The sequence below is a fragment of the Coenobita brevimanus genome, unplaced genomic scaffold (genome assembly GCF_032717465.1).
Source record: "Coenobita brevimanus isolate Jiangsu-jjx unplaced genomic scaffold, ASM3271746v2 jjx.HiC_scaffold_2514, whole genome shotgun sequence".
NCBI lineage: Eukaryota > Metazoa > Arthropoda > Malacostraca > Decapoda > Coenobitidae > Coenobita > Coenobita brevimanus.
In genome coordinates, this window is record NW_027643451.1 from 13,126 (window position 1) to 20,116 (window position 6,991).

General features: G+C 41.3%; 1 non-coding gene across 1 annotated transcript; it reads right to left on the reverse strand.

Moving 5' to 3' along the window:
* Nucleotides 1–428: 428 nt before the first annotated feature.
* TRNAS-GCU (transfer RNA serine (anticodon GCU)) lies at nucleotides 429–510 on the reverse strand. The gene has a single exon. It is a non-coding gene; the product is annotated as a tRNA-Ser (tRNA).
* Nucleotides 511–6,991: the final 6,481 nt, after the last annotated feature.

The following is a 6,991-nucleotide window of genomic DNA, read 5'->3' on the forward strand; positions in this document are numbered from 1 at the left end:
ACATCTATTGTAAATGTGCTGGTGTCAGGAGCCACTAACAGCATATTGTGGCAGCTTGTTCTCTTCTCAGTGTTGGCTGTATTCTCGTTGGCCTTGGAAACTTCATATCAGTTCTTCCTTTGCGATTTATTCTGCATATTTCGCCTCAATATTCTTATGTATTTATATTTCTGTTTGTGGTACCAACACTGTTTACATAAGTAACATGTACAGATGATACAAAGGTGATGGACGCACAGTTTATCGGTGAGGAAGAAAGGTAACGATATTATTTATATAATAAACTAGAATCCGGCCAAGAGTCCTAAGCAAAGGAACAATTTATGCACTCAAGAGGCAGTTGCCTTTCCCTGGGGCAGGTGTTGTATTTTGTTTGTGTTATTTAAAGTACAGTACAAATACTAAAACATAAAGGGGAAAATATTGTACGACGAGGATGGGATTCGAACCCACGCAGGGAGACCCTATTGGATTAGCAGTCCAACGCCTTAACCACTCGGCCACCTCGTCTGAGAAAAATGTTGCATTCAGTAATCCAGCCGATCAGGCTCCTGGACCAGGTTTGTTTTTCCCATATCCTTGTTCATCCAGCAGTGCAACGGGAGATTTAAGTGTCAACTAATTCTTGCCGACCGCATTCTAGGAGAGGACTAAGACTTACCGCAAACTGATATTTTGCGGTAAGCGGGAGGCGGGCACCCTCCAGTCATTTGACGCACTGCTGTCTTCAGGTAACCACACTGAGTAACAAGCTCAATGTCATATGTTTTCTTGCAATCCGAGAAAGAAGTTACTATGTCGGACGGTAACCATGTAATCAAATGACGGCAGGTGGTCAGGTAGGTTAAGACTAATGGGATGAGGGTCGTAAGGGCTTAGAGAGATTTAGGGTTTATTGTTTCCATAATGCCACTCAGGGGTCAGCGAGGCTACTTACCTTCGCCATAAATGTTGGGGCTGAGTAGCCCAGCCCCGGGACCTTATGCTCCTGATGGGACAAAAGACTGGATGATAGAATAATCTAAACGACACTCGTGCCCTTGATACAGAGGATTATTTTTGATATATTTGTAGCCCATATATATATTACTCTGTATCTGAACATTAAAGTGCCCAGCAGGGCCGAACCTTCTCCTCGGAAGAAGAGTGATATGCAGAATCCTTTCTTCCTCATGCTGGCTATGTACGAGTCAGAAGAAGTTTCTTGTAACTAGCGTATATGAAAGTTTTTTTTAGTTTGTTTTTGATGGATGTCTTTCTGTGTGTCAGACTGTATAGTATAAGTCACTGGTATGAACCAGTAGGGTTTCAATATATGGTAGTATATTAAAGGACATACTACCAACACCCACTTCAAATGTCCATGTACGTTGGATTCAAACCAGACTCAGAAACAGCAGATCGGGAGTGAATACGATAATCACTGAGCCACAGGGTAACATACTGATGTAAATAAAAGCCGTAAAGGTGGCCAGATAGACGATGAGACAAATGAACTGAAAGTGAGAGAATCAGATGCAGCTAGACAAACACAGATACACACGATCAGAGACAAAAGAGAGAGGAAGGAGAAAAGAGACATATCGATGCAGCTGATTGATCTGGATGTATGACTGAAAAGACAGTGTTATTTGTGAGTCAGATAGATGCTGCATGATTGATTGCTTGAGCCAGTGATTGAAGAGACTCATTTCGGATTGGTGTGTCGAGGTGTGAGGGGCAGACAGAGGGACAAGGAAAGCTTAAGAGTTTATGAAAGCGGTTGGCTGTATTTTATATCCATTTGCATGAGACATACTGCGAAGATGTAGGTACCCAAAATGTACCCTTTCTAAAGCTAACCATATATGGAAGAACCAAAGTGAATAAGATAATTACAGAATCAGGAAGAGGAGATATGTCTAAGGGGAGTTAGAGGAGGTGTTGGTAGTTTTTTCCATCAGTTTGTTTAAGGCCTACTGCAGGGAGACGGGTGCCCAAATTTACCATTCATTATCCTGGCTAAGTACGAGTCAGACCGTTGAAGGAATTAGGTAGTATGCTGTTACTGTTCTGTATTGTTTATCAATCCGTGTTTGGTCCAGAGGAGGTTAGATTGACAGCCAAAATTTACAATTCTACATGCTGTCCAAGCACGAATCAGAACGACAGGACGAGGAATGATGGATACAGGAAAAATTCTCATGGCATTCTGTATTTGTCCTTATGATGTCCACTGCAGGGAGAGTGATAGTTGATATTTGCTCTTCCTCATGCTGGCCAAAAATGATCTGGAAAGTCCTGAGCTTAGGAAGGATTCTGACTAAACTGTATTCAGTATCAGTCCTTTATGAGGTCCACTGTATGGTCAGTGATTGCTAGAATTAATATTTTCTCATGCCGGCCAAGTACGTTTGTATAAAGACCAGTGCATGTGACAGTCGAAGTGTTGTATCAGCTGCTTTTAATCAACAAAGTAGGGATCTGTAATTCGGCTGTGCAGTACATTATCCAACACAGGATTAAGAGATGCCAACGACTAATCTGCGTGTCGTTTTTCAATATCCATATACCCTATTGTCTTGATGCCTTCACTATTGTTGTATTTCATTTTTACCAACTCTAGACAGCTCTAACCAACGTAGGAAAGACTTTTCATATTACAGGGTTAATGAAATCTGTAACTCCAGTATTTCTAATTCTCCTCCATCTGAAGGAGAAACAAATCTTTCTGTGCTAACAAAAATATAACAAAAATCGTCACAGGTTGAAAGACAAAAAGTATTGTACAAATAATGTGGCATCATCCTGAATTTACTGTTGCATAGAGTTACCAGAGACAGTGACCCATCCATCCATCCATCCAACCATCCATCCGTCATTCACTTCTGCACTCCCCCTGAAAACATCTGAAGCATTAGGACCCACGACCAGGTTACTTAGTACAGAGATTTAAGGCAAGGATGACCAGTGAATATCTCCTGGGTAGCATTATGTGAGCAATAAATGGCATCTAACCCTTAGGCTTTGATCCTAATGGGCAACATCCATTGAGAGAGGCCTAACCCACTAGATTACCAGGCGTTCATTTTATTATTTATTTAGGTACCACCCGAGCAGCCACACATGGAGAAATATCGTCCAGGTCAGATTTAATTGAAGTTGGAGTCTCCATACTTTTGTTGAATGTACATAAGCAAAGGCTCACTGCCTCTCTCGTAGGTGGAAATAATCGCTGGGATGATAGTGGTGATGATGATGATGGTAGATTAAGTACGTAATAAACATGGGTCGTATTCTCCAGTACCTACTGTAGGAGAATCTTTAGCACCTCGTCTTTCTCAACACATTTTGCATATTGCGTGTTATTATTCATTTGCATGGTATTTATATCTTATATGCTCGATATTGTTTACACATATATCATGAAAATTAACAATTACACACAAAATGATGGGAGTTAGGCAACCTTCCTTCTACGGTGACGTCTTACTGATCATGCTGCCATCAGATGATTATAATCAGCTATTCTATTCAGTTCTCAAAGTGAAACAAGTTATTTACTGCTGTATCTACCATACAATTTGAAATGCGCCCTTGGTTTAAATAATGGTCTGGGGATAGTACCAGGTATGAACAGCATACAGAAAGACGTTATCGTTGTTAAGAAATGAAACACGAGAACACGACCATAAATCAGTTGAAAATATAGCAGATTAAGATATGTAAAGAAAAGAAAACGACGAAGAAAGGACACGCATAACCGGAAATGAAAAATAGAAAGGAAGAAAACAAAGGAAGGACAACATACCAGTACTCAGTTGGGTGTTAAAAGTGAAGAAAACAACGAAGGACATGTGGGGGACTTAAAGAGGAAAGAATGGACAAGAAATCTGGCACAGTGAGGAGTCTGCCATTGTAATAATATGTAAAACCAAGAAAAAGGCAAACTGTGCTAGACCCCTCGGTACACAACGCGAGACGTGTCCACGATAATCCTGAATGATAATAGCAAACACAGCTTAACCTTTAATCAGCTTACATACCGGTACCTTGCTTACTGGCTCTAGTCGGAGCTTCCAGTTTATCCCTTTGACTGCAAAGTAAGAAGGTTGCAAATTGTTCTTGACTAACTTGAAAGTTTTGATTTTCCATGCTAAACTGACAGCAGCCAGAATATAACATTTTAATTTTCGTTGTAGCTATAAAATAATAACTTTGTATTTTACTCCAAGTTCAACAAGATGGTTTTATTCATCTGAAGAGAAACCAACTGCAGCTAAAAGGCTAAAGATGTGTAGTCGAACGGTTAACCTAATGGTAATCGGATAGTCCTTGTATATCATCGACCTAAGAAGATTACAATTCAGTATCGTGTCACTTATACCTGTCCTCTCATATTTCTTGACCTCCTGGTTCTCTGTGACTCCACCATACAATTAGGGTCATGTTACCTCACACCCTCAGGCGTGGTGAGGCTGGCAGGGCGGCACGGTGGTGGTTTGTGCAGCAGAATGAAGGTCCAAGTACCCTTTCCGAGGTCCAGTAGTCCTACAGCACACCAACAGGGCTGATCCATTCACCTCTCACCACAACAACTGACGAAGGATAGACGTAACTGGAGGAGTAGGTTTGGTAATGCATAATCCGCAGAATATTAATCGAGAGCATCTACCATACGTGAAACTGACCTTGAGCAAAACTTTGTGTGCGGGATAATATCCAGGAGTGGCTTCATTTCTTTGTCTCCTGCGATTTTCGAAAACGAGGTGCTCCACTGCCGTGAACCTTAATGACTATAGCGAAGCCCCGCATTAGGACTCAAACTCACGTTTTACGCCTATACACTTCAGCATATTTAGCAAAGCGCCTAATTAGGACCCTGAAGCTCCTACGTCTATCTGGTGCTTTTGAACAAGGCCAAAGGTAGAACCGTGGTCTGTGTGTAGATAAAATAGTAGCCAGTTTTGATTAATTTGGATGAAAGTTAGTGGAACAGTTGCAGATCAGCCAAGGAGTTGACATACCGTTTTTGAGAACAACGGGGCTTATTCAGGGTCACATGGCAGTTAATTATCCGATTTACAGTCAACTTTGGGGAAAGGTTCAGGGTAAGGCAAGGATAAAGAAAACTTATCTTGAGAACAATCACTCAAAGGTCAGTGTCACAGAAACGTTAAAAGTCATGGTCACAGGACAAGGTCAACTCAGACAATGTTGACCTGATGTGAACCAAACTTGGTGGAAGTGTTAAGTGTCAGGCAAGAATATAGTCATTCACTTTTGAGAATCGAAATGCCTCTTCTTGTATATACATCTCTTAACATTAATGTTATTGCTTGGCGGAATCGAAAGATTCGGCAAACATGTTGGTCAGTTCTGCATGTCTGTCTGTCTGCTGTCTGTTTTGTTGCCTGCTGTCTACAGGTCACAATTTTGCACCAATCGTTCTAAAAAAAAAAAAAAAAATCGGAAGGGAAATATCCATAAACACTGGAAGCCTATTGTTTTTAACCCATTCAATCCGATGACGTGTATTTTTTATTTCATTCTTGATTTCGATTTTATTTAAATTGTGAGACTTTGGAACTCGAAGAATTAGTCTTCATTAATCCCTTCAGTACTACTACAGGTCTTTCTTTAGCTGAGTAAAATCGTCTGAAGGTAGCAAGTATGGCACACAAAACTACGACATCGGACTGAAGGGGTCTAATCAAAATTGGTCAAGAGCCCTGGCCTGAGTGGGGGGTTGAAACTTGAATCCCATCAGTGGTGGAATTTCTGCCAAGACATGTAGAGTGATTTCAACAGGACAGTAAGTAAAAATTCTTTAGAGAGAGAGAGAGAGAGAGAGAGAGAGAGAGAGAGAGCATCGGATCTTTATGAAATTTTTTACAAGGGAAGGGGCAAGCGGGGAGGGGGGAGAGGGGAAGAAGGGGGAAGAGAGGGGAGGGGGGAAGAGGGTAGAGGGTAGAGGGTAGAGGGGGTAAAGGGGGTGAAGAGGGAAGGGTCCATCCGGCAAGCGCTCTGCCTATGGCGGTTTCTTTTGCATATAAACACGTAAGACAAAAGAAAATCTTTATGCCACGTGAAGCTTCCCACAGTAGAAATAACTCATCCGACATTGTCCAGAATATATACACAGATGAACCACACGTGGTGGATGAGTTTACCTACCGCGGAATAACCTGGAAAGAAAGAGGTACGAAATTTTCCCAGGCGGCACCTCCTTACCACTGGTTTTCTCCCCAGCGTCCATTAACCCTTCAGTAAGTTTACGTCCTTTCTTACTTTATTGCCTTACTGCCTGATGATTTTATATACCTTAGGAAAGCCCTCTGGTTGTGAATGCGTTATTGTTGGCTAGATCTACAGGTAAACCCGTCATTAAAAGTCCCTCCTACGCTGAACACAGTCTGCTGGTGATGGCAAAACGAAATGTAAATTACCGTCAGTGAAGTAGGTAGTAATAATATCTTCTTTGTTACCTATGAAAAATGTCGATGTTGAAAGGATATAATTAATATAAAAACCATAATAAGAGGTAATTATACAAAAAGAAAATATTTACTTGAAAGGTACTACAAAGCCACATAACCAATAAAAATACAGTTCAATGACCAAGGAGCTGCATAAAGTATTACGGTATTTTCTTGTCACCTTAGAGGACTTCGTAACTCTCTCTCTCCGAGCACTTTCCTCTTGCATTGCACCTCAGTTTCCTTGTATGGTACGGATATTATTCACCTGCCTTATTAAGGCGCCAGGTCTACGATAGTAATACATAGTTTTTCTCATCTAAATGTTGTTGTTATTGGAGAAAACTTAGATTTTACCATCACCACGTCCATACCGACGCACACCTTCACTGGGTGTATTGCCCTGGCATCACTCACCACCTTCCACGCTCTTTTCTGTCCACTTCTGTCTGTACATGTGACCCTTTCATACCATGATGTCCTTAATATTAGCTGCCGCCAGCTGATTTTATTCCACTGAAGGGAGAAAACGT